General features: G+C 41.6%; 1 long non-coding RNA gene across 1 annotated transcript; it reads right to left on the minus strand.

Moving 5' to 3' along the window:
• Positions 1-62: 62 nt before the first annotated feature.
• Positions 63-19612, minus strand: LOC134759042 (uncharacterized). Its single transcript, XR_010134898.1, has 4 exons — positions 19536-19612; positions 18756-18836; positions 1005-1278; positions 63-236 (listed from the first exon to the last, which is right to left on the minus strand). It is a non-coding gene; the product is annotated as an uncharacterized lncRNA (long non-coding RNA).
• Positions 19613-27466: the final 7854 nt, after the last annotated feature.

The raw sequence follows: 27466 nt of genomic DNA on the forward strand, positions 1-27466 counted from the left end.
ACTCCCAGGATTCCCGTAGCGTCTTAATTTCCTAGAGACATAAATTTTTTGGGGACCTGTTGTTGTTTCCAGAGTCAAGTTTATTAATGCACCTTTTAAAGAATCAAGGTTGTTCTGGTTGAATCATAGGCATAGAGAGTCAGCACCAACAATTCCGTAGGTGTTGTGCCAACGTTGGGGCACTTTAGTGAGAGGGCACCATGGGTTCCAGAGAAAGTCTTCTAGCTGGGGTCCTCCTGAAATCAGAAGGAGCTTGGATGAAGACTTCTACTAGATGGTTTATTTGGCAGGTTATCAAGGGGTGAGGAAGCAGGTAAGAAGGGAACACCAGTGCCAGGCGTGTTACCAAGGATGCTGCTGTGGGCTGTGGAGTGCGGTTTCTCCAGGGTTGTCTGTGAAATACTCAGGATGCTGCTGGGAAGTGTCAGCAGGGAGGGAAGGAGGCTTTTGGTTCCCACCTTGCCTTCTTAATTGAGGGCACCCCCAGGGCTGCTCCCACCCCTTTATATCTGATCTATGCTTGTACATATAGCCTGGAGGAACATCATTGTAGGAGCAGTGCCCTTCCAATGGCACAGAAAGCAGGGCCATGCTGTGCGTGTTTGAGGCAAGATGCTGCTAGCACCAGGGGAACAGAAGTCCCCTGGAAACATCCACACCAGTGGCAGCCATCGTCAAAGGTGAGGAAGAGAATGACAGTCACAGTGACAGTGACAGTCATGTCTGCTTCCATATTTTGATGTGATTTGCAATGAAACGTGTGTGCCCAGTAGTATTGAACATGCTTGTGTTCCTGGAAAGGCAAGCTGGTTCTCAGTTCTGTTGCCAATGTGCGTGGATGTGGGTGAGGTGATGTGGGATGTGGGTAGGGTAGCGCATGCTCTCTAGAAGGTAGCAAATCTACCTTACCTTTCATAAGGAAGTCATCAGATCCTGAATGTTTATGACTGGGGAAACTGAGGGAATGCAATAAACTTTCCAGGCACTATGTTCTTGGCACTTACCTGAGGACAACCCTGCTCCCATTTGGCCTGGATTTGGGGTCCCTTCCTCTTCCATGGTCCCTTTAGGCCATGTTGTGTGTCAGTACGACCTACACGTGAACTCCAGAGGAAAGGCCTGCCCAGGATGTTGTTGCTGTTCTGATACAGAAACAATTGGATGCCCTTAAACGCACATGCCTTCCCATGTAATGTCTTGGCAAAGTGGAAATGAGCACTCAGAATTGCCGCTGGCAGGAGTGCTGCTGGGTTCGCGTTTCTTTATGCAATGTGCCATCTGTAGGAAAGAAATTGATTTTTTAAAATAAACAGGCTTTGTGTAAAATGTATACATATGTATGGTGCCATAATGGCTTTGCAGATGCCTTTCTCTCACTGAAGAATTGCCAGCGCACGGGGCTCCTCCGCTGATGATACGCAGGCACTCATGACTGGGGTTTGCATGAGGAAGGAGGCAGAAAGTTTGTGACTCCTTTCACAACCTTCTGAACCCATGAGCCTCAGAGAAGGGAGGGCCCTGGGTGACCATCTTACCTGAGAGGTATTTAATGGGGCTTTTCCAAGGCAGGAAAAGAGCAGTGAATGCTGTTCTGCTCTTGGGCAAAGGCAGACATAACCTGAAACATCGATATTGATATGGGCACTGGGCCGGGCACAGTGGCTCATGCCTGTAATCCCAGCAGCTTGGGAGGCTGAGCCAGGAGGATCCCTTGCGGTCAGGGGTTTGAGACCAGCCTGACCAACATGGTGAAACCTCATCTGTACTAAAAATACAAAAATTAGCCTGGTGTGGTGCCACATGCCTGTAATCCCAGCTACTCGGGAGGCTGAGGCAGGAGAATCTCTTGAACCTGGGAGGCAGAGTTTGCAGTGAGCCGAGATCATGCCACTGCACTCCAGCCTCAGCAACAGGAGTGAAACTCTGTCTCAAAAAATATATATATATTGATATGGGCACTTGGGGCATCTGGGATCAAAACAGAAATGATACCCTAACATATTGGGGTCTTCATTGACCGTAACCACAAAATGGGTTATTAGCATGATGTGGCTGCTTACAAAAGTGGAGTAGCAGAATTCTAAGATGATCTCTGTGATGGTGACTTTCATGTGTCCGCTCAGCTAGGCTATCGTACCCAGTCATTTAATTGAAACCTAATCCAGGCGCACTGGGCAGGTATTTTGCAGATGTGGTTGACTTTAAGGAATACAGATTAGCCTCGGTAATGAGGGTGGGCCTCATCCAATTCGTTGTAGGCTGTAAGAGCAAACACTGAGGTTTCCCAGAAAGAAAGAAATTCTGCCTCAAGACTGCAGCATCAACGCTTGCCTGAGTTCCTAGCCTGCTACCAAGCCCTGTAGACTTCAGATTTGCCAGGCCCAGAGTCATGTGAGCCAATTCCTTAAAATAAATCTCTCAACATCTATATATCTATACATAGAAAAATAGAGTATATGTCTTAATAGATATATCTAAATCTATGTCTCTCTATGTAATCCACACTCATTACTTCAAATCACTTCCCCTGAATATTTATTTCCAGCCCAGACATCTATCTGATGCTCTCAATCAGGGGTCAGCACGCTGTGGCTCTCTAGCCAAATCCAGCCTGTCATTACCTTGGTAAATCAGTTTTACTGGAATACAGCCACATCCAATGATTTACACATCATCTGTGACTGCTTTCCAGCTGCAACAGTGGAGGTGAGTAGTTGTAGCAAGGATTGTACAACCCGCAAGACAAAAAACATCCTCTCCTTGGCCATTTTCAGAGTTTGCTGACTTCTGCTCTAGACCCAAATATGCAACTTCTCTGTGCAATTTACATGGCCTTCCCATGAGACCACAAATCTTCTTCTGTATAAGACCAACTACCTTCTTTTTCTTTCTGTGTCTCAGGGACAGCATCTCCCTCCACCATTTGTCCAGACCTGAAGCCCTAGAGTTGTCTTTGACTTTCTCTGCATCTCCCCACAACCCAACACCCAATACTACATCCAGTCCAACAAATCCAGTCTCCTGAGTAGCCCTTGGATATCTTCCCCAGCACCCTGGCACTCTCCCTGGGTCCTCTCTAGCTGCCTGTGACAGCCTTCACAATATCTTCTGACTCCTTCTCCAGCCTGGTCCCCCTCTCGTACTGCCATCAGAGGCTCTTCCTGGAAACAAAACAAAACAAAACAAAACAAAACAAATCAACCAAGAGGATCTTCTTGTCTCATTACAAGAGACTTCAATGAGACACGGTTTAGAAGTCTAGCTTCTCATTGTTCTCTCCGAGGCCATCCCTGCCTGGTCTCTCCTCCTTCCTAGGGATTCCCCCCGACCCTGTCCAGCACAGCCCTGTGTTCCAGCTTTGGTCATTGTCTCTTCGTTTCCAGGATCTGCCATGTTCCTGCTGAACTCTGAGATTTGCACATCCTACTTCCTCCTTCTGTTCTGCTCTCAGCTCTCGCTTTGTGGGGAGACTCCAAGGGAACCTCAGTCCCTCTGGGGACATTGCTTTCTTTCTCTGGGGAACTTCCCATGTTCCTCTAGACTTGGCTCCTGCCTTGGGCTTTTCTTGTCAAAGATTTTATACCCCACGTTGTAACTTCCAGTTCTCTGCCTGTGTCCTCCAGTAGTCCACCATCTCCACCAGGACGGGGTTCATCTGTTTGCTTGCTGTGGTACCCACAGGCATTTTTTGAGTAAACGAAAGGGTGAACGGATGGGGGTTGGTCCTGCCCAGCTTCTGAGAGGCAGAGGGAAGGACCGTTTCCATATCACCAAAGCACAGAGGAGCTCAGTTTTTCTCCACGGGACAAGGTGACAGGACGATAGGGAAATAGACAGAGATGTGGCTTCTGGGCCTGGGGAGAGGCCCAGTAAGATGCGGGAACTCCCTCTTCCTCCTCCTCCCACTCTGGAATCTTCAGGAGCAGAGGCTCCTCTTTCTGGTCAGATTGATAATCTCTTTGGTCTCCTCCCCTCCTCTTCCCTCCCCTTCATCTTCTCTTCTTCCCCACTTCTCATTTCCCCTTCTTTCTCTCCACTCCACTTCTCCCTTCTCCCTGTCCTCCTCTGCTTTTCCCATTTCCCATTCCCTTCCCTTTGTTTTTCACCTCTCTTCTTATTTCTTGCCTTCTTCCCCTCTTCCTTTCCCTAGTCTAGTCTCCCTTTCCTCTTCTACCTCTCCCACAGGTGGGCAGTGCTGAAACACGTCACCCCACTACTATGTAACCTTTAGCAGTTTTGTCTGCTTTGAACAATTTTAATCCAAGTTAATAATCTTCTATTACGTTTATGTTGAACCCTTCCATATACAGGCATGTGCTCAGCCATTGACATGCTGACATGTGTTGCCTAATCACATGTACAGTATTCCTTTGAAGTGGATATTATTATTTATAGATGAGCAAATTGCATCACTTGTGATTCAGTAGGTGCAAGACGCTGTAGAGAATGGAAAAAAATGATTTAATACATGGTCTACTTCTCTTAAAGGACACATAGCCCAACAGAGGACTACAAAAGCCCCCCACAGTCTAAGGCAGATTCTAAGAAGGGGGACATGCCTTAAGCATGTATCCTGCTGTGCCCTCCCCATCTTCTCTGCTGTTTGCTTTTTCCTCACTCACATCATGGATCTTGCAGCTTTGACTGCTAGATTCTCATCAGAAACCTCCAGCCCCAAATTCTACATGAGATACTTTTGGGAATGCTTTTTTTTTTTTTTTTTTTTTTTTAATGAGATAGGGCCTCACTCTGTTGCTCAGGCTGAAGTGCAGTGGTGCAATCTTGGCTTACTGCAACCTCTGCTCTGAGCTCAAGCGATCCTCTCTCCTCAGCATCCTAAGTAGCTGGGACCACAGATGTACATCCCCATGCCCAGCTAAGATTTTGTAGTTTTGGTAGACACAAAGGTTCACCATGTTGCCCAGGCTACTCTCGAACTCCTGAGCTCAAGCAATCTGCCTACCTCGGCATCCCAAACTGTTGGGATTACAGGCGTGAGCCACCGCGCCCAGCTGGGAATTCATATAATTTTCTCTCCAGTTTTGTGGAGTTTCGGTAAGACATTCTCATTCCTTTTTAGAATACGGGGTATGATAGAATCAATAAATGAGTAAAACAGTCATTTAGGCATCCAGAGTGCAAGGCATGATGCTGACACTCTGGGCTGAGCTGGAGAGAAGTCCATGCCTGCCGCTTGCTGAAGTGTCAACCTGGTGGTCATTTCCCAGCTCCAAGTCCCATTTCTACAAGTTGCATGGCACTGCTTCTCAGCAGATTGGTCAGAGGATTAAAGACTTGGTCAAGCGCCTGGTGCTATCTGGCATTTGGTTGGTTTTCAGTTAACATTAGTGCCTCTTTAATAATTAGTCTGTTATGGGTTTTCCTTGAGCCTTCTGTTGGGCAATTCCAGCTAATCAAAGGCACTGCTAAAGGTTAAGTTAATGAAACCATGATCATATTGTAGCTTTTTACCTGCTTGCCAACAAACATCTTATTGAAGACAAGCCAACTCTGGGCCATGCTGAGGTACAAAGCAGCCTTGGGTTTACCCAGTGGATTCCCTCGTGACATCAGACAGATAGACTAAAGGAGCAATTAGCATTGGACACCTCCGCACAACGCTGAGGATGGCTTTCAACAAGCCAGCAGCTGCTGCACTCCCATTAGTTAATGTCACCGTTCCTGCATTTATTCTGAATGATAATTACAGTATGTACCAATGTGTATTTTTAACTGCTCCTCTTAAAAAAAAATGGAAAAACTGTCATTCTCTTTCTACAGAGGCTCAGCTGCAGCATTGTTGCCCCAATAAAGGAAAAGAAAGAAAAGAAAAACAACCCAGAACAATCCTGCCCTAGCCAGTGGCCAAGTGAAACCCTAGGCTGTCTTTTCTGAAGGGAAAATAATGTAGCCGTGTGTTTGGAACCAGTCTTAGCAGTGTGCAGTGTGCATGTGTAGGGCATGGTGTTTGTGAGGCCACACACGTTCCAAGAATAACTGCTCTAGGTTGTTTTCAGTGAATAGTGGTCTTCACACATATCCTCTTGGACCCGTTTTTCATTTTTTTTTTAAATTTTTGTAACGAGTGAGGGAGGCTGGGCACAGTGGCTCATGCCTGTAATCCCAGCACTTTAGAAGGCCAAGGTGGGCAGATCACCTGATGTCAGGAGTTTGAGACCAGCCTGGCCAACATGGCGAAACCCCGTCTCTACTAAAAGTACAAAAATTAGCCAGGTGTGGTGGCGGGTGCCTGTAATCCCAGCTACTCAGGAGGCTGAGGCAGGAGAATTGCTTACACCTAGGAGGCGGAGGTTGCAGTGAGCAGAGATCGTGCAACTGCACCCCAGCCTGGGCAACAGAGTGAGACTCCATCTCAAAACAAAACAAAACATAAAAGGAGTGAGTGAATTACAAGCTATAAGGAAATGGCCATGAAACAGGCAGCTAAAGTTTTGGTGACCTGTTTATTTTTATTTTTATGTTACCTGAAACTGTATCTTGTAGTGTTTTTAGATTTATAGCAAAGTTGCAAACATACCCTTTACCTAGCTTACCCTGATGCTAACATTTTACATAACCATGGTGCAACTATGACAACTAAGAAATTAATACTGGTCTAGTACCCTGAGCTAACAGACTTCATTTTGTTGGTACCTATTATTTCACTGATGTCCTCTTCCTCAACGGGATCCAATTCAATCCAGAATTGCATATTGCATTTAGTTGTCATATGTATGTAGTCTCTTCTGATCCAAGGGCTTCTTAATCTTTTTCTTTGATTCTCTAAAGAATTTTGAAGACTGTTAGTCAAGTAGTTTGTAGAATGTCCCCCTGTTTGAACTTGTCTGATTAGATTGGGGTTATAGATTTTTGAGAAAAATATCATGGAGGTGAAGTGTTCTTCCGGCTGCGTGCTAAGGGGTATGTGATAGCAAGCAAGATAACTTATCACTGGTGGTGTTAACCTTGATCAATGTAGTGTCCACCTGGTTTCTATATTTTCGCTTCTATACCTCTTTCTTTGGAAACAAGTTACTAAGTCTAGCCCAGAATCAAGAGGAAAGGAATTGAGCTCTGCCTCGTGGATATGTATGTGGTACATTATTTGGAATTCTTCTAAAGGAAGATTTGGGGAGCCTGGCCTTAAAGATGGATCTGTCAGTATGTGATTTTGGGCCCATAACTCAACCTCTCTTAGTCTAACTAAGATTTTTCTTCTAAAAAAAGAGAAGTTGCACAAAGATGCATCCCATGGTGTGGCCAGCTTGAATGCCCAGTGCTTAACCTGTTGTTAGGGTGACAGATTCTGAAATTAGAAAGATGAAGCTTTAGGTTTCAGGTCTACCACTTGCACACATGCCTTTAGATAAGTTTCTTAAACTCTATAACATTCAGGTGCCTTGTCTATAAAATGCAGTGAAACTGATACTGAGATATCACCTGTAAGGCATTTAGCACAGAACTTTGTGGGTAGGGACGCACAAGTTCCAGCTGTTATTTTGATCGAATAGCAGCTCAGTTATACACTAGTCGAAAGCAGTGTTTAATGGTATCCGATGACTGTATAGAATTATTTCTCTTCTTATGATATTGAAAAGTATTTTAGGACTTTTTCCAGCCTTGCTGAAACGTGGTGTCTATAGTAGTAGCATCACAACACCAACCTTAGCTTAACTTCTGACTCGCTTAGCTCTCATTCTCTCTCTTGCCACCACCATATAAGAAGTGCCTTTCGCCTTCCTCCATGATTGTGAGGCCTCTCTAGCCACGTGGAACTGTAAGTCCATTAAACCTCTTTCTTTTGTAAATTGCCCAGTCATGGGTATGTCTTTATCAGCAGTGTGAAAACAGCAGTGTGAAAGCAGCTGAGATTGCAGGCACGCACCACCATGCCCAGCTAATTTTTGTATTTTTAGTGGCGATGGGGTTTCACCATGTTGGCCAGGCTGGTCTCAACCTCCTGACCTCAAGTGATCTGCCTGCCTCGGCCTCCCAAAGTGCTGGGATACAGGTGTGAGCCACCATGCCCCTCTGAGGATTACAATTTGACATGAGATTTGGTTGGGGACACAGATCCAAACTACATATCAACCTGCATACCATGCTTGGGACTGTGAAACTACATGAGCATGTAGACAGATTCTACAATGGAATGTGTAGAAGTGAAAGCATCCTTCTGTTAAGACAAATAAAACGTAATTTGCTAAAGTTAAACAAACCTTTTATTTTAAGTTTCCAAACAAATCTTCCAAGTTAGGAAAAACAGAAATAAATGTGATCCAAATTTCTCACTCTTTTGGAATAAATAGATGTATATTCGTTCTGTACACCTGCTCCACATAAATATTTTCCAAATTTCTCTCTTCCCATATATGCCCCTCAAAGCTCCTCCATAAAATTAATACAGTCGATAGAACTGTTTGTAAAAGATAAAGAGAAACAATTTCAGGACTCTATACAAGAAGGGAAAGATAAAGCTTTTTTTCTTTTCTTCTTTTCATTCTTCAGCAGCTTGTTAGAGTCTCAGAGCCTGTGTTATTGAAACCCCAGGGTGACGAGCATTAAGGTGAATCTGTTGCCAAGCTTGAGCCCTTTAATGAGTGCATTGATCAGAAAAGAGAGGCAAGAAAGCAGAGTCCGGTGACACCTGAATGAATATAAATTTAGCCCCAATTGAAGTTCCTCCACAGTCGGCCTGCTCCACGCTGACAGTGTTATCGAGAGGAGAGAAAAGCAATTTTGGTCTTCAGTCTTGATTCTCTTCATGCTGTTGGCAGTTTTTGAGAAGAACAAGTTATGACTATTTTACTTCTAAAAAGCAGTGGGAACTTGTCAAAGATTTCCTCCCTGGAAGTGACAATTGAGAATGCGTCTACTTGGTGCTGATCTTGAATCTGTAATCAATCCAATGGACTGGAGAAAGAAGTACTTTCAAACCAGTCGAATTGTCGGGAAATTGGTCAGGCTGCCTCAGCAGGAAGTGAGCACCCCGTCATGGGAAGAGTGCAAATAGGAGCAGGCTGGCTAATTGGCTGCATGTTTCAGAGGGGTTCACACATGAAAAGAAGGCCTGCAGGGAGGTGGAGGGCTTGATACTGAGTCACCTTGAAGATGGCGCCAATGTCAGCCTTCTATCATTCTAGACAACCAGCCAGCAAAATGATAAGCATTACAGGTTTTTGGAACTAGACAGATGGATTTTTAGATTGTGGCTTCTCTCTTGTGTGACACTGGGCAACTTACTGTCCCAGTCTTTACATAAAGACTCTGTCTCTTTATAAGTCAAATGGGGATGGAAATATTACCTAACTCATAGGTCTGGAGAGTTTAAATTAGATAATGCCTGAACGTAGACTGCTTATCTCAGTGCCCGGAGTATAACCTCTTCTCAGTGAACGTTCTTGTGATTAGGATTGCCCAGTGATTTGTCTTCAGATTCAACTTGGTATATTCAGCCCTTTTTGGATGCTTGACATTTTTGCCCCTGTTATCTTACATAAAATCCTCAACCACCTTGAGAGGTATGGCTGTTTAACTTCACTTTCCAGAAGAAGACACGGAGGTACAGAGAGGCTCAGAGACACCTTCAAGGCCACACCGCTCACTCAAGTAACTGTTTGTTGTTTTCTGAGTTATCACACCTAAGGTGCCCAGCACAAGGTCTAGCACACAGTAGGAGCTTGATAAAGCGAGGGTCTCCAAGGACTCAACTCCACTCTGCTTGCACAACTCAGCCCCTTTCCACCATCAGTCCCTCCCTTCTACCCTGCCCCGAGATGCTGTCTCTTGCTCATCTGCTTCCCCTGCATTTTCGAGCCCCTGACTCTCCTCTCTTCTCTCCCCTTCCTCTCCCTTCAGACTTTGGCACATCAGCACCTTTTGATTTCTGTAGCCTCTTCAGAAGTATTTTTGACACAAACAATAGTCCCGGCTTTTGCTTTTCCAAGAGGCATCAGCACAATCGGAGCAGACACTGGTGACTCATTTTGATCATCGCCTTTAAGCAATTCACTCTGTGAGCCTGGACTTGACAGGCCTCACTGTGCCGTGAAATCTAATACTATTTTTATGCCTTTTAATCTATCTTTTAACAGCCTCCTTGTTTAGAACTCTGCGCCCTGGATTCACGGAAAGCACGTTTTTGAGAGTGGTGAGGACAGACTTGGCCCGTCTTAATCAAAGGCTCGGGAGACCCAATCTGGGGTCCTTACCCAAGCCTCAACTCTCTTAATGCCTTCCCCCACTGCTTCCTTTTATAATGGCCTCAGCAGGAACCTTCCTGGCTCCTTGACAGAGCCGCTGGCTGGCTTCTTCTATCTTAATAACCGCCGAGCTCTCCAAACTAGGATCTTGTCAAAATGTTTCTAAAGTGCCAGAGTTGTTCTATTGAGTCACTGTCATTGGAAAGTCATTATGGAAACACATGTGCTGGGTAAATGTCAGGGAAGGGGCTAGTCACTTCCTTCTGAAAGCCTTCCTAGATAGCCCCAGGCCAAGTGACAGGCTTCTCTACTGGGTTCTTTAAGAACTAAGTGCGTATCTTTGTGCTTATATTTTATTTAATGTGACAAGCATTCATGAGGGATTTACATGAAGCATTCTGTTATGTTTGTTTAAATGTCTTTCTTCTGGACTATACAGTGAGTTTCTTTGTCTTATTAGGAATTTAGGGTGGGGACGCAGCATGCTGATCCCAAAACTCACTTCTGCTCTCTGGATCCAGACCAAAAGAACTGTACGTACAAGAATGAAAGCCAAGGCTGGGCGCGGTGACTCATGCCTGGAATCCTAGTACTTGGGAGGCCGAGGCAGGTAGATCACAGGGTCAGGAGTTCGAGACAAGCCTGACGAACATAGTAAAACCCTGTCTCTACTAAAAATACAAAAAATTAGCTGGGCGTGGTGGCAGGCGCCTGTGATCCCAGCTACTCGGGAGGCTGAGGCAGGAGAATCACCTGAAACTGGGAGGCAGAGGTTGCAGTGAGCCAAGATCATGCCACTGCACTCCACCCCGGGCGACAGTGTGAGACTCTGTCTCAAAAACAAAAACAAAAACAAAAAAAAGATAGCCATACGGGAAGCAAACACATTTCATTCATAGAATCACTAGGAAAGCAATGTGTATTGTTTACTGCTGAGATTTCTGGGAAAATGGAGCTGGAGAGTGAGATGGAGGGTTGGGTCTTGTGGAGATTCTTTGACTTCCCCTGGTACCTAACCCTGGAGCCCACGTGCTCTTGGCCAGGTCTCAAGAGGGATCTCGAGATCCCCAACACCACCACTGAAGTGGATGAAGGTCAAACAAGACCCCATGGGGCAAGCATGGGAGCAGGAAATGAAAGAGAATGCGAGGCTCCAGGCCTGGACTTAAGGTTGTAGCCTTTCAGTTGGCATGTTTTTCTGAAAGCATTTAGAAGCTACCAACTGTTTAAATAATGGTCAGCTTTCACTTCCAGCCATAATGAAGTAACAGGGACTGAACTTATCCTCCCACTTCAGATAGCTAATCACATGGACAAAATATATGAAATAACAGTATTCATACACTAGGAAACAGGCAGTACAGGACAGTAATACTTGAGAAAAAATAACAAATGGGGCAAGTTCTAGGAATATTTCTCTATTTGGCCTGGAGAGAGTTTCCAGGCTGCAGTGCAAGAAGCAGCAGCTCAAACTGAGTCCAGTGGTCTCCCTAAGTTTAGGAGGCAGGACTGAGAATTTAGGGAGGCCAATGTGGCTGGGATTCTTTCAGCAGTGTTCCTGAAAGGAGCGAGCTTCGCAGAAAAAGAGCTTTGGAGTTTTGTGGAAGAGTCCTTTTTGAGTCTTTAGCTGAGTACTAATCAGTATATGCACTAAAGAAAACTACCTGAGGCCAGGGAGGAAAAAACAAACAAACAAACAAACAAACAAACAAACAAACAAACAAAACACCCGGAAGGAGTAGATAGAAAAATTTCTGGAGCCATACAGGACTGGGAATAATTCATGTTCCTGACAGCCATTATAAGATACCTCATATGGCGCAGGGCATCAGGTTGAGTATTCAAAAGGAGATTGTCTCATTGATGGGGACAGATTAGTTTGTGTCTCTGCCTAGCAAAGCACAGAAACAGGCCTTGAGAGGATCAGTTTGTTCCCAACTACCTTAACTGGACCCAAGAACAAATCTGAATAATACTTATAGGAATACAGAAAAAATGTAATACCCCAAAATTAAAAGTCACCAATATCTAGCATCCTACCAAACAGCACTAGATACTCAAAGAAAAATATGACCCATAATAAAGATTTAAAAATCAATCCATAGAAACAGACATTAATCAAATGACACAGATAATATAATTAGTACATATGGAAATTAAAAAAGCTATTATAAATACATTCTGTATATTTAAGAAGATAGAGAAAACATGAGCATGTTAAATGGACATGTAAAAGATATGACAGAGACCCAAATCAGACTTCTAGAGATAAAAAATACCTGAGATGTAAAATACATGAGATGCCACTAATAGCTAATTAGAGGCTACACGGAAAAGATTAGTGAACTTGAAAAAAAAGCAGTAGAAAACATTTAAAATAAAACAAAAAAATACAGAAAATAAAGTGAACATTGATGTGCATTATCCCATCAGTGTGCCATGGGGTAGTTTCACTAGGTCTAAGATATGTGTAATTGGAGTCCCAGAGAAAAAGGGGAAGACAAGGATATTCAAAGAAGTCTATTCAAAATTTTTCCACATTTGACAAAAACTATAAACCCCTAAATCCAAGCCCAGAGAACTCTCCAAGCTGAAGAAGCTTGAAGAAAATGACACCAGAGCACATTGTAATCAATTTTCGTAAAACTGATATAAAGAGAATATCATAAAAGAATCCAGGAAAAGTAAATGCATTATGTGCAGGGAAACAACGAGAATGACGACAAACTTTGTTGGCAGCAACACAAACCAGAAGACAATGGGGCAACATCTTTAAAATACTTAACAAAAAGACAAAATACTTAGAATTCTATACTCAGCAAAAGTATCTTTCAAAAATGAAGGCCAAATGCAGGTAAATAAGAGGAGATATGTGTTTAGATATACATTTAGAAGGTCACTCTGTTCACAGGGTAATGAATAGATGGGTAAGAAAGACTGAAGGGAAGAGAATATTTTAATGATCTCGATATCAGATGATGAGAGCCTAAGTTAAGACAGTTATTGTAGGAATAAAGAAAGAGATGAGTTGGAGAGATATAGACTGTTGTTTGCCTAGGAAATATTACTTTTCCTTCAATGCACATTTTCAATAGCAGAAGTTGTGACTTCTTCGTCTCTGATTCCTCAGGACATAGAATAAGCACACTGGTGGCTCTTAGAAAATATCATTTCAATTCTAGTCGCCTTTCTTTGTGCTGACTCTTGTCTATACCTCTCAGTTTTGTTTGTTTGTTTGTTTGTTTTTGAGACAGAGTTTTGCTCTTGTTGCCCAAGCTGGGGTGCGAGGGTGCAATCTCGGCTCACCGCAACCTCCACCTCCCGGGTTCAAGCGATTCTCCTGCCTCAGCCTTCCTGAGTAGCTGGGATTACAGGCATGTGCCACCACGCCTGGCTAATTTTGTATTTTTAGTAGAGATGGGGTTTTTCCATGTTGCTCAGGCTGGTCTCGAACTCCCGACCTCAGGTGATCCACCTGTCTCGGCCTCCCAAAGTGCTGGGATTACAGGCATGAGCCACTGCACCTAGCTTGTACCACTCAGTTTAACTAGATACTTGCTTCTTCTTGAATTCATGTTGGCCCTATATTTATAAATAATGATAATACAACCGAAATTATCAATTTTGAAATGCAATGGTTTGTTTTGAAGTCTTGCTCTACAGTAAACGTCATGAGATATACTTGCCAATCTTTTCTTCTAGTTTTCTGTGTTTTCCTCTACAAAGCAACCTGAATTTATTTAAAAATGCTAATTAAATTGGATACTAGAATGGAGTCAAAATAAGCAAGATTCAACAATCTAAGTTAATTTTCAGTTTGTAGTATATATTTCAAAATGAAGTAAGTCCATGCTTTTTTGATAATAAAAATTCCTACCATTTAGGTAGCAAACATAACACTACTGAATTAAAATTATTATAGTAGCAATTAGATTATTCTTTCTGGACTAAGGATGACTATTAATTAATGCATTAATATAGTTGTTCAACAAAAAGAATGAGAGTATTACCAATAATTATCTACTTATCCTTGAAGGTTCTGCTCAAATGCCCCCACAGCTTTCCCTGATTCCTCTAGATAGAGAAGAATACCTATTACTCTTGCTTCTATTGTATTGTGTACATATTTTTATGTTTTTCCTCATCTTGAACTCTCTTTTCCAATCCCTTAGTGAGCTACTACTCATTTTATTTTTAGTTTAGAAGTTCCTTTTTCCAAAAAGCCTTCCCTGAATTCTCATGTCTGTGCAGATGTCCCTTCTTTGTCTCTCATTGACCCAGATACTTCCCCTGATATAGACGTTACTTAGCTTTGTAATTCACTCTCTGTGTGCCTGCCCCTTCTCTCCACACTGCAAATACGATGAGGGAGGAGCTCTTATTTCTCATGGTCACATGGATCTCAATGCCTATTAGAATTCTTGGCACTTAGTAGGTTCATTTTTGAATGAATACATGTGTCTAAATTATCCTAGATCCTCAATTTGTAATGTGCACAGTACTTGGCACACAATAGTTACTCAAAAAATAAGTATCGGTTAGACTAATTTAAAGCAAAGTCCTTGCTTATACAATCTGGTGAAAGACATAGATACATAAATAGGCCACAATACAACTAAGAATGTGCCAAACACTAAAAGAATAATTCATTATAATTGGAAGCTTTGGAAGTATAATAGAATATTGATGTTCTTAACAAATGGACATGATGGTTAAAGAGGGAACTGTTGGCAGACAAAACATCATGGCACAGCAGTATAACTTGCAGTGCAATGTATTGTGAGGACTGGTGAGCAGTTCTGTGCGATCACAGCATAGACTTCTCCATTGCCTGGGGCTGGAGTTGGGTGAGGAAGCTGTGGGAGCTGGGGCTGGGTTAGATCCAATTTTACCACTTTCTTTTGCAAAAGAGTTGTCTGGGTGCATAAGTAAGAAAACCATGGAAAGAAATATATATTTAGTGTCAACTTGTGTGGGAGTCTTTGTATATATTATTTTACTTAATACAACAGTCTTATGAGAGATTATACATTTTGTAGAAGGGGAAATTGAGGCTCAGAAAGTTAAAAGAAGCTGCCCAAGTAGACCCAGGTAAGTGGTGGTAAGTAGAGCCGGGATTTTAGACAGGCCTATCTGAATGAGAGAACTTCCCCTTTTTTTTACACAATCACTCCCTTTCCTGTGTCTTTTCACCCGTATCCCTGAATGAGATAAGTACACAATTTTTGGTTAAACCAGTAACAACGTTTATGGAATTATGACTATGTAAATATAGGTCCCTGCTAAGCTAAGTAGTGCACAGTTAGATCAACTTTCTCCTTCAAATTTTTGTTTTACTTGGAGTTAATAATTGCCTTGATTTTCTATTGTTTATTTTCTACTTGCCTATTATCATTTTTAGTGTTTCCACCTTCCATCATATGCCTATAAATAGCTCTTCAAATATTTAACCACAGTTATAAGCTTTCAGTTGTATTTATGTATTTTTTAACTTATTTTAAGGCACAGTCTTGCTCTATTGCCCAGGCTGGAGTGCAGTGGCATGATATCGGCTCACTGCAAACTCCACCTCCCAGGTTCAAGTGATTCTCCTGCCTCAGCCTCCCGAGTAGCTGGGATTACAGGCACTTGCCACCACGCCTGGCTAATTTTTGTATTTTTAGTAGAGATGGGGTTTCGCCATGTTGACCAAGCTGGTCTCAGACTCCTGACCTCAGGTGATCCACCCGCCTTGGCCTCTCAAGGTGCTGGGATTACAGGCATGAGTCACTACGTCTGGCTCAGTTTTATTTTTATGGTATTTAAAACCTGCCTCCTGCATCATGTTTTTCTTTCAGTCTGCATAGATCACTTTTTCAATCTGATACACAATGGCCATTCTTTTGCTAATGTTGGTCTCCTCAGTTGGATCCTCTGTCTCTTGGATCTTGGGTCTCTCTTTTCTATTCCTTCGTCTCAGTAAGTGCCTCCTTCAGTACTTCCTAAGAAAGGAAATATAGAAGGCCATTTTACATTTATTATTATTATTATTATTATCATCATTATTATTATAGTGTTGGCAAGTCTGAAACTGCTCTCATTCCCTTGGAGTTGATTGATAATATAGTTCCAGGTTGGTAAATCATACCATGGATTGGCTCACCCAACAGCCATTTCATCTTGCCTTTTCTGTGCTTTCCTGTAATTTAGAGTCTGATAAATTAAAAATATATTTCACAGGCTTCTGGTTATGGTGCAGTAGCTGGGACTGGATTATCCCTCCTCCTGTAAACAAATATAAAACTGGATAAAAATATGAGATAACTATTTTCAGGCAGTGGGCAGTAGGTAATGCAAATCCACAATTCTTGAGAGAAGGGAAACTTCTGAGATGACTCTTGTGAGTATCCAGCTCTATGCTTAGAACAATTTCCTGGTTGCAGCACAATAAGCTGGAGTCCAAACAGAAAGCATGGCCCCAGTGAGCTGACCAAACAGAGATCACAATTAAGAGTTATGGGCTTGAGGCAGATGGAATCCTCAATGTAGGCCTTGAGTAGAAGAACCTCTGTGGAAAGGGGATTCCATAAATTGATGGAGAATCCCTGAGATTCTGTGGCTGAATTTTCACTGTACATGTACAGGATAAGCCATCCAGCCTTACCATATAGCACATACTATGCTGTTAAGAGCAGAACACAAATATGAGAAGTCAAGCAGTTCTTGGAAGGAGAAGTGCAAGGGAAGTTGGAGTTCTTGCCCTGTCAGAGTGGAGACATCTTCTTAATCCATCATTAATACCCTAGCATCTAGCCGAGACTCCAGAAAGCTTGTGTCTTAACAATAGGGATCATAGCATGGACCTGGCCTAACCAACGTCACAGAAAAGATCTCTAGAAAATACTGAGTTTAGTGTTTGGTCCCTCGAGGTTAGAGAGGTTTGGAAAACACCTTGAGCTTTTCACAGACTTGAATGAACAAAGTGTTAAACCAAGCATTTAAAAGTGCAGGTGATTAACCAGTAATTGAATGACTTGTGAATTTGAGAGGACAATACTGAAGCCAGAGTCTCTTCAATGTCTTTTCTACAACATTCAGCATTCAATGCAAATTTCAGTAGATATACAAAGAAAGAGAAACATATAATTCATAGTAAAAAACAAAACAAAACAAAACAAAACTGTCAACAGGGACCAAATCTAAGATAATGCACATGTTGTACTAAGAAAAGACTTGAAAATTACTCCTGTAAAGATGTTTACATAAAGAAAAATTTGATTTTAATTAGTAAGCAGATAAAAAAATTCAATAGAAAAAAATGTAAACTATAAAATTAAATAGTGGCCAGTTGCGGTGGCTCATGCCTGTAATCCCAGCACTTTGGGAGGCTGAGGCAGGTGGATCATGAGGTCAGGAGATCAAGACCATCCTAGCCAACATGGTGAAACCCCACCTCTACTAAAAATACAAAAATTAGCCAGGCATAGTGGTGGGTGCTTGTAATCCCAGCTACTCAGGAGGCTGAGGCAGGAGAATTGCTTGAACCTGGGAGGCAGATGTTGTAGTGAGCTGAGATTGCACCATTATACTACAGCCTGGGCAATAAGAGCAGAACTCCATCTTAAAAAAAGGAAAAAAATTAAATAGAATTTCTAGAACTGAAACAAATGAACAGAAATAAAAAGTTTACTGAACAGGTCTAATGGAAGATTGGAAATGGCAGAAGAAAAAGTCAGTGAACTTGACCATAGATAATAAAAATTGCCCCATTTGAAGGAAAGAAGGATAAAAGATTGAATAAAGTTTAAAAGAACCCCAGGGCTCTGTGTGAAAATAGCAAATAGTCTAACACATCAGCACTAAGAGAGAAACTAGTGAACAAAATGCAAAGAAAATATTTGGCCTGGCACAGTGGCTCACACCTGTAATCCCAGTACTTTGGGAGGCCGAGGCAGGCGGATCATTTGAGTTCAAGACCAGCCTGACCAACCTGGTGAAACCCCATCTCTACTAAAAATACAAAAAACTTAGCCAGGCGTGGTGGCCAGCTACTCGAGAGTCTGAGGCAGGAGAATCACTTGAACTTGGGAGGCGGAGGTAGCAGTGAGCTGAGATTGCACCACTGCATTCCAGCCTGGGCGACAGAGTGAGATTCTGTCTCAAAAAAAAATAAATAAATAAATTGATGAAACTATAGTCTCTAATTCTCCAAATTTGATGATTTATAGATCCAAGCAGTTAAACAAACACCAAAACCTGATAAATACAAGAAGTTTCCTCTCCAGTAGTATGATAGTCAAATGATTGAGAAACAGAGATAAGGAGAACATCATGAAAGAAGCCAGAGCAAACAGACACATTATACGTAGGGGACAAGCATAAGAATTATTGCTGACTTGTTATCAGAAACAATGGAGGCCAGAAGATAACGGAATAACATCTTTGAAGTGCTGAATGAGAAAAGCAACAACTAAACCAAACTATCAGTACAGAATTCTGTATTCAACAAAAATATCCTTTGAACGAGGGCGCAATAAAGGCATTTTCAGTTAAATTAAAATTTAGTGATTTTACCTCCATCAGACTTGTAGTACAAGAAATGCTAAAGCAAGTCCTTCAGGTCAAAGAGATGTAATATTCTATAGATGTTCAAATCTACAAGAGAAAATAAAAAGCACTGGAGATAGTAAATAAGTAGGTAAATCTAAGTAAATAAGTAGGTAAATATAAAAGACTTTTCTTGTTTCTTTTAACTCACATAAAACACAACTGACTATTTAAAGCACAAACGAAAACACTAAAAAGTGAGGTATTACAATTATATCCTGAATTTAGTCATGAAGTAATAAGAAGACAAATTCTGATGTTCATCCTAAAAGACAAATGACGTGGAATTTTCAGAAAGACCAATGTCTTGAAAATGCATAAAGGTAAGAGAACTATTTTTCATTAAAGGAGACTAAAAAGACATGAGAATCAAATGCAATTCATAACCCTTAATTGGATTATGGCTCAAACACACAGATACACACATGTGCACATGTGCATGCACACCCGGAAAAAACAAGACTTAATTGGGATGATTAATGGAATTTGATTTGAATATGGACAACATGTCAGATAATATTATTGTTTCAAATAATTATCCAGCGTGATCATTGTATGGTGGTTATGTAGGAAAATGTTGAGTTGTTAAGAGATTCATATTGCTGTGTAATTAGTGGTCAAAATGCCATGATTGGTGATTACAACTTGCCTTCAAATGGTTTAGGGGAAAAAAAAGTGAAATATCAGAAATTGCTGTCACAGCCATAGAAGCTCCCTGCTCCAATTTCCCTTTAAGAAAGCACTTACCAGTTGGAAGTTTCTAGTCATTAGGTCCTTCAGGATCCGATTCTGCTTTTGAGCTGAGGCCACACTCTTCCCCAGCAGTGCCCAGCCAGTGACTGATCAGTGCATGACACCAGCTGCGCAGTGGGAAATCTTTGCTCTGGAGCGCTGTATTAGGTTGGCTGAGACCTTGTCAGATCCTTATCATAGTCTGAGACACTCTCTGCCAGTGCTGCTTCAATTCCCTTGACGTCTCATAAACTCTCCTCTGGCATCCTAACTCAGTCTCATCATTAGTGTCCTTTCAACTGGCATTATCAGTGACTCTAATTGACTATATAGATGTGCATTATCTCACTCTTTCAACTTTAGTATGGTTTGAAATTTTCACAATAATAAAAAGTTAAAAGTCATAATACAACAAGAAGAAGCACTTCCTTGTGGCTGGGGTTCCTGAGTAATTCGGGTTTTATTGATTAGAATTACTCATGTGAACCTTGGAACAGGACAGAAGTTAACTGTACGATAATTCATTTTTAATAGGATGGATGGCAGAGATAGGGAGGCTATTTTGGTCAAAAGCTCCCCTATTTGACAATCCCCTATAGTGATGGCAGCAACTTTTCTATCTTAGCAAGACCAGTGTCTTTCTGAGGGCCAAGAGTTGTTCTGGAAGCTCAGCCTAGAGCTTGTTTTCCAGATGTTATATCATATTTTTAAAATCTACACAATACCCTAGAAGTAAATCTCTGCTCTAGCAGCTTGCATGGTTTCTGTTGTCTTCAATGGAACCTTAGCCAAAATGCAGGTAGAAATCTATTTTTTTCTCATATACGTATTTAAGAAATTTTCCTCTTATTTTCTAGGTACTAATGTTGCTGTTGAAAAGACCACTGTTGTTTTTTTCTCCAGGTTCTTTATATGTTACCCCCTATAAAAACTTTTAGAATCATGTCATTATTACTTGTAGTTTTGAAATTTCCTGATAAGGCAACTTCTCATTCATTATGTGAGTGCTCAGTGGGCCCCTTCATTTATAATACTTGTTACTGGATGTGCATGCCTTTCAGGTACAGAAATTTCCCTGTCTTATATCTTTGACAATTTCACCTTATTCTTCTTTTAGCTCATTTTGGAAGACCATATGTCGAACCTCTTGGTTTGATCTTTTAATTTTGATTTATTTTAGTCTTTTTTCTCGTTATACTTTCTGAGAGTTTTTTATTGTTTAAACTTTCAGGCTGTCTATGTTTTTCCCTAGATTTTATTTTTTCTTCTTTTCTTGTTTAATTGCTGAAGACTTTTTTTTTATTTTGTTTCTCATTTGTTTCTTTTTTGTTGCTAACTATTCTTTTTGGACAGATATCATATCTTCTCTTACTCTTTTGGAGATAAAAATGAATTTTAGAAGGGAGGAGCCAAGATGGCCGAATAGGAACAGCTCCAGTCTACAGCTCCCAGCGTGAGTGACGCAGAAGATGGGTGATTTCTGCATTTCCATCTGAGGTACCGGGTTCATTTCACTAGGGAGTGCCAGACAGTGGGCACAGGTCAGTGGGTGCGCACACCGTGCGAGAGCCGAAGCAGGGCGAGGCATTGCCTCACTTGGGAAGTGCAAGGGGTCAGGGAGTTCCCTTTCTGAGTCAAATAAAGGGGTGAGGGACGCACCTGGAAAATCGGGTCACTCCCACCCGAATATTGCGCTTTTCAGACTGGCTTAAAAAATGGCGCACCACGAGATTATATCCCGCACCTGGCTCGGAGGGTCCTACGCCCACGGAGTCTTGCTGATTGCTAGCACAGCAGTCTGAGATCAAACTGCAAGGCGGCAGCGAGGCTGGGGGAGGGGCGCCCGCCATTGCCCAGGCTTGCTTAGGTAAACAACGCAGCCAGGAAGCTCGAACTGGGTGGAGCCCCCCACAGCTCAAGGAGGCCTGCCTGCCTCTGTAGGCTCCACCTCTGGGGGCAGGGCACAGACAAACTAAAACAGAGCAGTAACCTCTGCAGACTTAAATGTCCCTGTCTGACAGCTTTGAAGAGAGCAGTGGTTCTCCCAGCACGCAGCTGGAGATCTGAGAACGGGCAGACTGCCTCCTCAAGTGGGTCCCTGACCCCTGACCCCCGAGCAGCCTAACTGGGAGGCACCCCCCAGCAGGCACACTGACACCTCACACGGCAGGGTTTTCCAACAGACCTGCAGCTGAGAGTCCTGTCTGTTAGAAGGAAAACTAACAAACAGAAAGGATATCCACACCAAAAACCCATCTGTACATCACCATCATCAAAGACCAAAAGTAGATAAAACCACAAAGATGGGGGAAAAACAGAACAGAAAAACTGGAAACTTTAAAAAGCAGAGCGCCTCTCCTCCTCCAAAGGAACGCAGTTCCTCACCAGCAACAGAACAAAGCTGGATGGACAATGACTTTGACGAGCTGAGAGAAGAAGGCTTCAGATGATCAAATTACTCTGAGCTACGGGAGGACATTCAAACCAAAGGCAGAGAAGTTGAAAACTTTGAAAAAAATTTAGAAGAATGTATAACTAGAGTAACCAATACAGAGAAGTGCTTAAAGGAGCTGATGGAGCTGAAAACCAAGGCTCAAGAACTACATGAAGAATGCAGAAGCCTCAGGAGCCGATGCGATCAACTGGAAGAAAGGGTATCAGTGATGGAAGATGAAATGAATGAAATGAAGTGAGAAGGGAAGTTTAGAGAAAAAAGAATAAAAAGAAATGAGCAAAGCCTCCAAGAAATATGGGACTATGTGAAAAGACCAAATCTACGTCTGATTGGTGTACCTGAAAGTGATGGGGAGAATGGAACCAAGTTGGAAAACACTCTGCAGGATATTATCCAGGAGAACTTCCCCAATCTAGCAAGGCAGGCCAACGTTCAGATTCAGGAAATACAGAGAATGCCATGAAGATACTCCTCGAGAAGAGCAACTCCAAGACACATAATTGTCAGATTCGCCAAAGATGAAATGAAGGAAAAAATGTTAAGGCAGCCAGAGAGAAAGGTCGGGTTACCCTCAAAGGGAAGCCCATCAGAATAACAGCTGATCTCTCGGCAGAAACCCTACAAGCCAGAAGAGAGTGGGGGCCAATATTCAACATTCTTAAAGAAAAGAATTTTCAACCCAGAATTTCATATCCAGCCAAACTAAGCTTCGTAAGTGAAGGAGAAATAAAATACTTTACAGACAAGCAAATGCTGAGAGATTTTGTCACCACCAGGCCTGCCCTAAAAGAGCTCCTGAAGGAAGCACTAAACATGGAAAGGAACAACCAGTACCAGCCGCTGCAAAATCATGCCAAAATGTAAAGACCATCGAGACTAGGAAGAAACTGCATCAACTAACGAGCAAAATCACCAGCTAACATCATAATTACAGGATCAAATTCACACATAGCAATATTAACTTTAAATGTAAATGGACTAAATGCTCCAATTAAAAGACACAGACTGGCAAACTGGATAAAAAGTCAAGACCCATCAGTGTGCTGTATTCAGGAAACCCATCTCACGTGCAGAGACATACATAGGCTCAACATAAAAGGATGGAGGAAGATCTACCAAGCAAATGGAAAACAAAAAAAGGCAGGGGTTGCAATCCTAGTCTCTGATAAAACAGACTTTAAACCAACAAAGATCAAAAGAGACAAAGAAGGCCATTACATAATGGTAAAGGGATCAATTCAACAAGAAGAGCTAACTATCCTAAATATATATGCACCCAATACAGGAGCACCCAGATTCATAAAGCAAGTCCTGAGTGACCTACAAAGAGACTTAGACTCCCATACATTAATAATGGGAGACTTTAACACCCCACTGTCAACATTAGACAGATCAACGAGACAGAAAGTCAACAAGGATACCCAGGAATTGAACTCAGTTCTGCACCAAGCGGACCTAATAGACATCTACAGAACTCTCCACCCCAAATCAACAGAATATACATTTTTTTCAGCACCACACCACACCTATTCCAAAATTGACCATATACTAGGAAGTAAAGCTCTCCTCAGCAAATGTAAAAGAACAGAAATTATAACAAACTATCTCTCAGACCACAGTGCAATGAAACTAGAACTCAGGATTAAGAATCTCACTCAAAACCGCTCAGCTACATGGAAACTGAACAACCTGCTCCTGAATGACTACTGGATACATAACGAAATGAAGGCAGAAATAAAGATGTTCTTTGAAACCAATGAGAACAAAGACACAACACACCAGAATCTCTGGGACACATTCAAAGCAGTGTGTACAGGGAAATTTATAGCACTAAATGCTCACAAGAGAAAGCAGGAAAGATCCAAAATTGACACCCTAACATCACAATTAAAAGAACTAGAAAAGCAAGAGCAAACACATTCAAAAGCTAGCAGAAGGCAAGAAATAACTAAAATCAGAGCAGAACTGAAGGAAATAGAGACACAAATAACCCTTCAAAAAATTAATGAATCCAGGAGCTGGTTTTTTGAAAGGATCAACAAAATTGATAGACCGCTAGCAAGACTAATAAAGAAAAAAAGAAGAATCAAATAGACACAATAAAAAATGATAAAGGGGATATCACCACCGATCCCACAGAAATACAAACTACCATCAGAGAATACTACAAACACCTCTACGCAAATAAACTAGAAAATCTAGAAGAAATGGATAAATTCCTCGACACATACACTCTCCCAAGACTAAACCAGGAAGAAGTTGAATCTCTGAATAGACCAATAACAGGAGCTGAAATTGTGGCAATAATCAATAGTTTACCAACCAAAAAGAGTCCAGGACCAGATGGATTCACAGCCGAATTCTATCAGAGGTACAAGGAGGAACTGGTACCATTCTTTCTGAAACTATTCCAATCAATAGAAAAAGAGGGAATCCTCCCTAACTCATTTTATGAGGCCACCATCATTCTGATACCAAAGCTGGGCAGAGACACAACCAAAAAAGAGAATTTTAGACCAATATCCTTGATGAACATTGATGCAAAAATCCTCAATAAAATACTGGCAAAACGAATCCAGCAGCACATCAAAAAGCTTATCCACCATGATCAAGTGGGCTTCATCCCTGGGATGCAAGGCTGGTTCAACATACGCAAATCAATAAATGTAATCCAGCATATAAACAGAGCCAAAGACAAAAACCACATGATTATCTCAACAGATGCAGAAAAAGCCTTTGACAAAATTCAACAGCCCTTCATGCTAAAAACTCTCAATAAATTAGGTATTGATAGGACGTATTTCAAAATAATAAGAGCTATCTATGACAAACCCACAGCCAATATCATACCAAATGGGCAAAAACTGGAAGCATTCCCTTTGAAAACTGGCACAAGACAGGGATGCCCTCTCTCACCACTCCTATTCAACATAGTGTTGGAAGTTCTGGCCAGGGCAATTAGGCAGGAGAAGGAAATAAAGGGTATTCAATTAGGAAAAGAGGAAGTCAAATTGTCCCTGTTTGCAGATGACATGATTGTATATCTAGAAAACCCCATTGTCTCAGCCCAAAATCTCCTTAAGCCGATAAGCAACTTCAGCAAAGTCTCAGGATACAAAATCAATGTACAAAAATCACAAGCATTCTTATACACAAATAACAGACAAACAGAGAGCCAAATCATGAGTGAACTCCCATTCACAATTGCTTCAAAGAGAATAAAATACCTAGGAATCCAACTTACAAGGGATGTGAAGGACCTCTTCAAGGAGAACTACAAACCACTGCTCAGGGAAATAAAAGAGGATACAAACAAATGGAAGAACATTCCATGCTCATGGGTAGGAAGAATCAATATCGTGAAAATGGCCATACTGCCCAAGGTAATTTACAGATTCAATGCCATCCCCATCAAGCTACCAATGACTTTCTTCACAGAATTGGAAAAAACTACTTTAAAGTTCATATGGAACCAAAAAAGAGCTCGCATCGCCAAGGCAATCCTAAGCCAAAAGAACAAAGCTGGAGGCATCACACGACTTGACTTCAAACTATACTACAAGGCTACAGTAACCAAAACAGCATGGTACTGGTACCAAAACAGAGATATAGATCAATGGAACAGAACAGAGCCCTCAGAAATAACGCCGCATATCTACAACTATCTGATCTTTGACAAACCTGAGAAAAACAAGCAATGGGGAAAGGATTCCCTATTTAATAAATGGTGCTGGGAAAACTGGCTAGCCATATGCAGAAAGCTGAAACTGGATCCCTTCCTTACACCTTATACAAAAATCAATTCAAGATGGATTAAAGACTTAAACATTAGAGCTAAAACCATAAAAACCCTAGAAGAAAACCTAGGCATTACCATTCAGGACATAGGCATGGGCAAGGACTTCATGTCCAAAACACCAAAAGCAATGGCAACAAAAGACAAAATTGACAAATGGGATCTAATTAAACTAAAGAGCTTCTGCACAGCAAAAGAAACTACCATCAGAGTGAACAGGCAACCTACAAAATGGGAGAAAATTTTTGCAACCTACTCATCTGACAAAGGGCTAATATCCAGAATCTACAATGAACTCAAACAAATTTACAAGAAAAAAACAAACAACCCCATCAAAAAGTGGGCGAAGGACATGAACAGACACTTCTCAAAAGAAGACATTTATGCAGCCAAAAAACACATGAAAAAATGCTCATCATCACTGGCCATCAGAGAAATGCAAATCAAAACCACAATGAGATACCATCTCACACCAGTTAGAATGGCAATCATTAAAAAGTCAGGAAACAACAGGTGCTGGAGAGGATGTGGAGAAATAGGAACACTTTTACACTGTTGGTGGGACTGTAAACTAGTTCAACCATTGTGGAAGTCAGTGTGGTGATTCCTCAGGGATCTAGAACTAGAAATACCATTTGGCCCAGCCATCCCATTACTGGGTATATACCCAAAGGACTATAAATCTTGCTGCTATAAAGACACATGCACACGTATGTTTATTGTGGCATTATTCACAATAGCAAAGACTTGGAACCAACCCAAATGTCCAACAATGATAGACTGGATTAAGAAAATGTGGCATATATACTATGCAGCCATAAAAAATGATGAGTTCATGTCCTTTGTAGGGACATGGATGAAATTGGAAATCATCATTCTCAGTAAACTATCGCAAGAAGAAAAAACCAAACACCGCATATTCTCACTCATAGGTGGGGATTGAACAATGAGATCACATGGACACAGGAAGGGGAATATCACACTCTGGGGACTGTGGTGGGGTGGGGGGAGGGGGGAGGGATAGCATTAGGAGATAAACCTAATGCTAGATGACGAGTTAGTGGGTGCAGCGCACCAGCATGGCACATGTATACATATGTAACTAACCTGCACAATGTGCACGTGTACCCTAAAACTTAAAGTATAATAAAAAAAATTAAAAAAAAAAGAAATCACTAAAAAAAAAATAAAAAAAATGAATTTTAGAAAAGTTTTCTTCCATCTCCTGCATTAGCTTCATTTCTTCTGACTCTCTCCTTCCACTGCTTGTTTTTGTCTGTCTTTTCCAGTTTGGAAGCTTTCTTTAATAATTTATGATTTCTAGTTTCCATGTCCCAAGTACGAAGTGAGTGAATCATAAAAAAGATTATTGTGAGCTCTTTACGGGTAGACAGAGCTTATGGATTATTCGTTTCATTTCAGGAGGACTATGTGTGAGTTGACTTTTTTACTGAGTGAAACTGAAACACCAGTATCTGACAATTGCTAGTTTCTTAGTAACAGAACTTAGTATTAGGATTATTAACTTTTCAATGCCTCAGTTTGCTCATAGAAACAATGGTAATAATCATAGTACTTACCTTTTAAGATGAGGATAAAATGAATAAATGAATGTAAAATGCTTAGAAAAATGCTTGGCACAGAGTCAAGCACTACAGTAGTTGCCCCTTCTCTGAGGCTTCACTTTCTGTGGTC

The sequence above is a fragment of the Gorilla gorilla genome, chromosome 7 (assembly GCF_029281585.2).
Source record: "Gorilla gorilla gorilla isolate KB3781 chromosome 7, NHGRI_mGorGor1-v2.1_pri, whole genome shotgun sequence".
Classification (NCBI taxonomy): Eukaryota; Metazoa; Chordata; class Mammalia; order Primates; family Hominidae; genus Gorilla; species Gorilla gorilla.